Raw genomic sequence first — 8,793 nt, forward strand, 5'->3', positions numbered from 1 at the left:
TTACATTATTTTCAAGTGCACACAAAACATTCTCAAGGACTGACCATATACTGCGACACAAAGCTAACCTCAAAAAAATTAAGAGTATAGAAATTATTTCAAGTATATTCTCTGACCACAATGGCATGAAACTAGAAATCAACCACAGGAAAAGAAATGAGAAAAAACTGACTACATGGAGACTAAACAACATACTACTAAAAAAACAATGAGTCAATGAGGAAATAAAAAGGAAATTAAAAAACACCTCAAGACAAATGATAATGAAAACAAAGCCATTCTAAATTTATGGGATACTGAAAAAGCAGTGCTTAGAGGAAAGTTCAGAGCTAAACAGGCCTTCCTCAAAAAAGAAGAAAAATATCATATCGACAACCTAACCCAGCACCTAAATTAACTAGAAAAAGAAGAACAACAACAACAGAAAACCTCAAGTCAGCAGAAGGAAGGAGATCAAAGAAGAAATCAATAAAATAGAATTCAAAAAAGCAATAGAAAAAACTCAATAAAACCAAGAGCTGGTTCTTTGAAAAGGTAAACAAAATTGACAAACCTCTGGCCAAACTCATCAAGAAGAGTAGAGAAAGGACCCAAATAAACAAAATAAAAGAAGAAAAAGGAGAAATCTCAAAAAATACTCCCTAAATAAAAAAAAGAGAGAATACTGTGAACAACTATATGCCAACAAATTTGAAAATCTAGAAGAAATGGACGACTTTCTAGACACATACAGCCAGCCAAAACTAAATCAAAGAGAAATAGATCAACTGAACAGACTGATTACTAGAAATGAAATTGAATATATAATAAAACACTCCCTACAAATAAAAGTCCAGGACCAGATGGCTTCTCAGGTGAAGTCTGCCAAAAATACAAAGAAGAAATTACACCCATCCTTCTTAAACTTTCCCAAAAGGTTGAAGAAGAAGGGACACTCCCAAAGACATTCTATGATGCCACCATCACCGTAATTCCAAAACCAGACAAAGATACCACCAAAAAAGAAAACTATCGACCAATATCTTTGATGAATTTAGACGCAAAAATTTGCAACAAAATTTTAGCCAACCAAATCCAACAACATATCAAAAAGATCATACACCACGACCAGGTGGGATTCATCCCAGCTTCAGAAGCAACATAAGCAAATCAATCAATGTCGTATACAGTATTAACAAAAGAAAAGTCAAAAACCACAGGATCATCTCAATAGATGCATAAAAAGCAGTTGCCAAAGTCCAACATACATTGGTGATAAAAACTCTTACCAAAGTGGGTACAGAAGGAACACTCCTTAAACATAATCAAAGCCATTTATGACAATCCCACAGAAAATATAATACTCAATGGAGAAAAGCTGAAAGCCTTTCCACTAAAATCTGGAGCAAGACAAGGATGCCCACTCTCACCATTTTTATTCATTATAGTATTGGAAGTCCTAGCCACAGCAATCAGACAAACAAAAGAAATAAAAGTTATCCAGATTGGAAGAGGAGACATAAAATTATCATTGTGTGCAGATGACACGATATTATACATAGAAAACCCTAAGGACTCAACCCAAAATCTACTTGAACTGATCAACAAATTCAGCAAAGTAGCGGGATATAAGAATAACATTCAGAAACCAGTCACGTTACGGATGGGATTAAGATGGCGGAATAGAAGGACTGGAGCTCAACTTCTCTCCTGAAATGAACAAAATTCATAACTAAAGCCTGAGCAATCTTCAACCAAATGGACCAGAAACCTTCAAAAAGATATCCTACTCTAGAAGACAAAGAGGAGGCCACATCAAGAGGTGGGAGTGGCGATTACATGATATAAACAACCAAATACCTCCCAGGTGGGAAGCCCCACAGACTGGAAACTAATTGGTTCACAGAGACTCACCTACAGAAATGAGAGTTCTGAGCTCCACATCAAAATCCCATGTGTGGGGATCTGGCACTGGGAGAAAGAACCCCTGGAGCATCTGGCATTGAAGGCCAGTGGGACTTGTGCACAGGAACTTCACAGGACTGGGGGAAACAGAGACCCCATTCTTAAAAGGTACACACAGACTTTCACATGCACTGGGTCCCAGTGCAAAGCAAAGTCTCCATAGGAATCTGGGTCAAACCTGACTGCATTTTTTGAGGACCTCCTGGGAAAACAGGAGCGAATATGGCTTGTCGTGAGGGAAGGACATTGGAAGCAAAGCTCTTGGGAATATTCAGCAGCTGCCTTTCTCTGGAGGTGGCCATTTTGGGAAAACCTGGCCCCAGCCATCAGTCAGCTGCTGAGAAGCCCCAGGGCAAACTATAATCCAGGTGGAATCACAGCTCTGCCCCTCAGTAAACAGGCTGCCCAACGACCCCTCAGGCACACAGCCGCTGCTAATTCCATCCAGAGACTAAGCCCCACCCACCAGAGGGATTAGAATCAGTTCCACCTACCAGTGGGCAGACATCAGCCCTTCCAATCAGGAAGCCTACAGCAAGCCCCCATACCAACTTCAGCCACAAGGGGGGCAGCCACCAGAAGTAAGAAGAGGCTACAACTCTATTGTCTGTAAAAAAGGTCACCACACCAAAAACCTATAAAATGGAAAAGACAGAGAACTATAACTCAGATGAAGGAGAAAGGAAAAGCCCCAGAATATCAGCTAAGCAATGAGGAGATTCTCAGCATCCAGGAAAAAAGACTTTAGATTGTTGATGCTGAAGATGATGCAAGACATTGGACATAAACTGGAGGCAAAAATGGATAACTTACAGGAAACAAGGAGCAAAGACATACAAGATATAAAACTTAAACAAGAAGAGATGCAGAATACAATAACAAAAATTTCACCAGAAGCAGCTAACAGCAGAATACAGGAGGCAGAAGAATGAATAAGTGAGGTGAAGGATGTATTAGTAGAAATTACGGATGCCGAAGAGTAAAGAGAAAAAAAGATTGAAAACAAATGAAGAGAGTCTCAGAGAACTCTGGGACAATGTTAAATGCACCAGCATCCGTACTATAGGGGTGTCAGAAGGAGAAGATAGAGAGAAGGGGACAGAAAAAATATTCTAAGAGATAATAGCCAAAAACTTCCCTAACATGGGAAAGGAACCACTCACTCAAATCCAGGAAGCACAATGAGTACCATATAAAATAAACCCAAGGAGGAATACACAGAGATACATATTAATCAAGCTGACCAAAATTAAAGACAAAGAGAAAATCTTGAAAGCAGCTAGGGAAAAAAAACAAGTAACATACAAGGGAACCCCAATAAGGTCATCAGCAGATTTTTCAGCAGAAACTCTGCAGGCCAGAAGGGAGTGGCATGATATACTTAACGTGATGAAAGGAAAAAACCTCCAACCAAGATTACTTTACCCAGCAAGGCTGGGTAAAGGAGAAATCAAAACCTTCACAGATAAGCAAAAGCTGAGAGAATTCAGCAACACTAAACCAGCCTTACAACAAATAATAAAGGAACTTCCCTAGGCAGAAAAGAAAAGACAGCAACAGGAAACAGAAATCAGTCACATTTCTATATACTAACAATGAAATATTAGAAAAGGAATACAAAAATACAATACCTTTTAAAATCACAACCTAAATATTAAATGCCTAGGAATAAACCTGACCAAGGAGGTGGAAGACTTACATGCTGAGAACTATAAAACATTAATTAAGGAAATTAAAGAGGGTTCAAAGAAACAGAAATATATTCCATGCTCCTGAGGTGGAAGAATTAATATTGTAAAAATGGTCATACTACCCAAAGCAGTCTACAGATTCAATGCAATCCCTATCAAATTACCCAGGACATTTTTCACAAAACTAGAACAAACAATCCAAAAATTTATATGGAGCCACAAAAGATCCAGAATTGCCAAAAGCAATCCTGAGGAACAAAAACCAAGCAGGAGGCATCACTCTCCTAGACTCCAGGCAATATTACAAAGCTGAAGTAATCAAGACAGTGTGGTCCTGCTACAAATACTGACATACAGACCAATGGAACAGAAGAGAGAACCCAGAAATAACCCAGACACCTATGGTTGGTTAATTAATCTTTGACAAAGGAGGCAAGAATATGAAATGGGAAAAAGAAAGTCTTTTCGTCAGGTGGTGCTAGGAAAACTGGACAGATGCATGTAAATCAATGAAACTGGAACACACCCTCATACCATGCACAAAAAGAAACTCAAAATGGCTTAAAGACTTAAATGTGAGACAAGACACTATCAAACTCCTAGAAGAGAACATAGGTAAAACATTCTCTGATATCAACTGTACAAATGTTTTCTAGGTCAGTCTCCCAAAACAACAGAAATAAAAGCAAAAATAAACCAATGGGACATAATCACCTGACAAGCTTTTGTACAGCAAAAGAAACCATAAAAAAAAAAAAAAAAAAAAAAAAGGACAACCTACGGAATGGGAGAAAATAGTTTCAAACAATGCAACTGACAAGGGTTTAATCTCTAAAATATACAAACAACTTATACAACTCGGCAGCAAAAAAGCCAACAACCCAATTTAAAAATGGGCAAAAGACCCGAATAGACATTTCTTCAAAGAAGACATACTGATGGCCAACAAGCACATAAGAAAATGCTCAACACTACTAATTGTTAGAGAAATGCAAATCAAAACTGCAGTGAGGTCCACCTCACACCAGTCAGAATGACCATTGTTAATAAGTCCACAAATAACAAATGCTGGAGATGGTGTAGAGAAAAGGGTACCCTCCTATACTGTTGGAAGGAATGTAAATTGGAACAAGCACTATGAAAAACAGTATGAAGTTATCTCAGAAAACTAAATATAGAGCTACCATATGACCCAGAAATTCCACTCTTGGACATATATCCAGATAAAACTTTCATTGAAAAAGATACATGTACCCATATGTTCATTGCAGCACTATTCAGAGTAGCCAAGACATGAAAACAATGTAAATGTCTATGGACAGATGAATGGATTAAGAAGACTTGGTATAGGAGTTCCCCCGTGGCTCAGTGGTTAATGAATCTGACTAGGAACCATGAGGTTTCCGGTTCGATCCCTGACCTCGCTCAGCGGTTTAAGGATCCAGCATTGCTGTGAGCTGTGGTGTAGGTCACAGACGTGGCTTGGATCCTGCACTACTGTGGCTGCAGCATAGTCCAGCAGCTATAGCTCTGATTAGACCCCTAACCTGGGAAACTCCATATGCCACAGGTGCGACCGTAGAAAGAAAAAAAAAAAAAAGACAATGTGGTATATATACGCAATGGAATACTACTCAGCCACAAAAAGGAACAAAATAATGCCATTTGTGGCTCCATGGATGGAACTGGAGACTCATACTAAGTGAAGTAAGTCAGAAAAAGAAAGACAAATACCATGGTATCACTTGTATCTGGAATCTAATATATGGCACAAATGAAACTTTCCACAGAAAAGAAAATCATGGATTTGGAGTACAGACTTGTGGTTGCCAAGGGGGAGGGGGAGGGGGAGGGGGAGGGGGAGGGAGTGGGATGTACTGGGAGCTCAGGTGAATAGATGCAAACTATTGCCTTTGGAGTGGATAAACAATGAGATCCTGCTATATAGCACCGGGAACTCTAGTTCCATCTAGTTACTTGTCTTGGAACATGATGGAGAATAATATGAGAAAAAGAATATTTATATGTATAAAACTGGGTCACTTTGCTGTACAGTAGACTTTGACAGAGCACTAAGTCAACTATAATGGAACTATAATGCAACTATAATGGAGTAAGTCAACTATAATGGAAAACATAAAATCTATATAAAAAATAAATGAAAAAAAAGAAAATTACATGAACCAACAAGTTGGCTCCACCAGCAAGCTATGATTTCTAACCATTAACTGGGCTCTCAATGATGTACCCAAACCTTTGTTCCACTGTCACCCAGGATATTTCCCTGTGTTTACTGGCAATTTTTTCCCTTCTCTTCAAGCACACAAATTCCACTTTGTTGTCGCCAAAAGTCATGCTCCAAGACTTTTGTATGTTTTATTGAAACAACATCACTGTCCAGAAATCCTCTGCTGTTCATCATCTCAAAATGTCTTTTTCTCTGGCACAAGAAGAAAAATCCACTTGTGCTGCCTTTTGCTCCACTTTCCAAGGGAACTTGTTGCATGGGTTAAAGTGCTTCAGTTTCTCCCTTTCAACTGCCCTCCTCCTCACCTTTGCCTGCAGATGTGCTGTTTGAGTTAGAACTTTTTGGATGCAGGTAGTAGATTCCAACTTAAGTGCACTTTAGCAAGAAAATGGAATTTTACACTAGGGAATCTACAAACCCAATGGCATGAATGCCATGGTCTCAGGAAAGGACTTGAACAAGAATTACGAAGCCATCAGCACTGTTGTTAGAGCAGGCAGGTAGCTAGATATGAGCAAAGGGGCCACAGGCCATGTGGCAGGAAGCCATGCATCTGTGAACAGTGGGGGGTCCTTGGGCAAAGAAAAGCAGGCACCTCCAGACTGACAGGAAGCCACACATTTGGGGGTGACAAGGATCTCAAAGGCAGACAAAGAAAGGTGGGAAAACGTGAGAATTTCCAGCACCTGAATGTAACCTTTTGCTTATTATGCTATCATTATAATAAATTAGTCTTGCAGATAAGAAGTACCCATCAGGCACCAACATCATGACATTTCTGATCAAGACTAAATAAGGACAAGAATCCCTCCTCTCCCTGGGCAGATGGAGCTGGGATGAAAACCAGGGAAAAAGACCCAAAATGCCTCCCACCTCAATGAATATTCTGCACATTCATTTCCACACCCCATATAGCCAGCTTGCCAAGAAGCTCAGGGCAGCTACTACCCTGAGTCTGCCTACTCTTCCCTTGAGCACATACTATTGCTCGAAAAATTCCCACTTTGCCTGCTTGACCTCCATGTCTCATCTCTGAATTCTTTCTGCAATGAGACAAGAACCTACTCACTGATAAAACTCTTTCCACCCTTCTCTGCTCCTCTTGCTTCATTTTCCTCTTTCCTATACACTACCTTCTTGTGGTTTCCTGTCCACATAGCAGAATCCCAGTTCCAAGAGTGAGAACCCAACTGGCTGGCTTGGATCAGGTCTAATCCCCTGGCCAAGTCCAGCTAAAATGGTTTAAGAGGGACTAGATTTACCCTCCTGCCTGAAAAAGATTCAACACACAAAATATAGAAGCAATGGTTTCTGAACATGAATATCAGGTAGTGCAGGACAGTGATCTTTGAGAGAGGGGAAACAGATGAGGTGAGCCTTATGCCTCCTCCAGCTTGCTACCTGGAGAGAGTTTCTAGGCTGCAGCAGGGGGTGGGGGAACCTAGGTAGAGATCAGTGTGCTTCCTGAGTTGAGAAGACAGAGCTGGAAGTCCAGGGAGGTAGCAGGACAGAGTACTAGAGAAAATAGAACTGGAGAGGTGTTGGAGGTGGCAGGATTTAGCTCAAGATCTAGAGTACGGGACGATCTCCTTAGCCTTTAGCCAAGTACTGATCAGTAGATGCCTGGAAGGAAACTACTGGAAGCCAGAAAAAGAGCCATGTAAAAGGATTAGAGGGAATATTTCTTGGGGCCTTCACAAGGCCTGGGAAGCATTTGTTTCCACCAGTCAGTGTAATAAGCCTTGTAATTCACAAAGTAGCCAGTAGAGCATTGAGAAAAAAAAATCATCAATTTAGTCATTCAGTCTGCTCTGACCCTGCCTAACAAAGCTTAAAATTAAAGCTGAAAGAATCCAACTTGTTTCCAAGTAACCTAAGCTCATCCCAGAACAAAGCTCAAGAATATTCACAGGAATAGAAAAATAACCAGCACCCAACAGGGTAAAAGTCATGATTTTGGCATTCAATCAACACTCAGCAGAGGAAAATAAGCAGAAAATGAAGAGGAAGGAACAATGCTTTATATCCGAAATTCTGTGTATGTTATAGTTGCCTCCTCTCTCATCTTAAGGCTATTAATACTTTCTTCTTTACACACCAAAGTAATGTTTGACTTATTACAATAAACATCCATTACTATTGTTATTTTTGAAAAAAAAATAAAACTTGGTGAGTAAATGAATTTCTAAAATGAGAATACCAAACATAAAAGGAATAAAAGAAATTTCTGCAGTACTTTAAAAAGGATGAAGTTCTCTCCCTACTTCCTTCACCTACTCCTCTTTCTGCCTGCCTCTGCAGAAAGTGCTCTGTTTCTTTACCTGAATCTCATGCCTTTCCTTCCTTTTTTAGGCTGTTTCACTGAGTACAGAATGCATGCCTAGTTTTTGGAGAAATGTTTGTTTTTATCTTTGGGGGTAGTTCTCAACGCTGGTAGTACAGCGCCTTTTGTTCTGCCCTGACTCTGCTCTCTGGGTAGATGGCTCTTTGTGGGTAAACCCCCTAACTGTACCCACCATCCCCCTAACTGTACCCACCATCCCCCCAAGATATGCTCTATTTACCTGAAACCCACCTGTCCTGTCCCCAGGAGAACAATTACAACTTCGGCTGTATCTGTCCACATGGCAAACATGTCCTACACCTCCAGTTTTCCTTCAGGTGGAATCTCTTTCTGGCATGGAGTGGCAACAGCTCCATGAATTGAGAAAAAGTGGAGGGGAGTCAAGAAGACGTGGAGAAGCAGATGGAGGGAAAGCGAGAGAGGTACAGGGCCAAAGATCGGCAGAAAAAAAGGACCACTCAGTAGCGGGAGGGAGAAGCGCGAGGAAAGCGACTAGACACCATGTGGACAGGGGGAGGGAAGTGGGCAGGAGAGGCGCGCGAAGGCTGAGCGCCCAGGCAGTCAGC

General features: G+C 40.6%; 1 protein-coding gene across 4 annotated transcripts in view; it reads right to left on the minus strand.

Moving 5' to 3' along the window:
* Nucleotides 1-8,793, minus strand: part of SREK1IP1 (SREK1 interacting protein 1) — a 469,058-nt gene that overhangs the window by 387,682 nt on the left and 72,583 nt on the right. The window lies entirely within an intron of this gene.

The sequence above is a fragment of the Sus scrofa genome, chromosome 16 (assembly GCF_054392235.1).
Source record: "Sus scrofa isolate SSC_HxYL_T2T_F1_AM1 chromosome 16, Sscrofa_HxYL_maternal_Yorkshire_Landrace_v2.0, whole genome shotgun sequence".
Lineage (NCBI taxonomy): Eukaryota > Metazoa > Chordata > Mammalia > Artiodactyla > Suidae > Sus > Sus scrofa.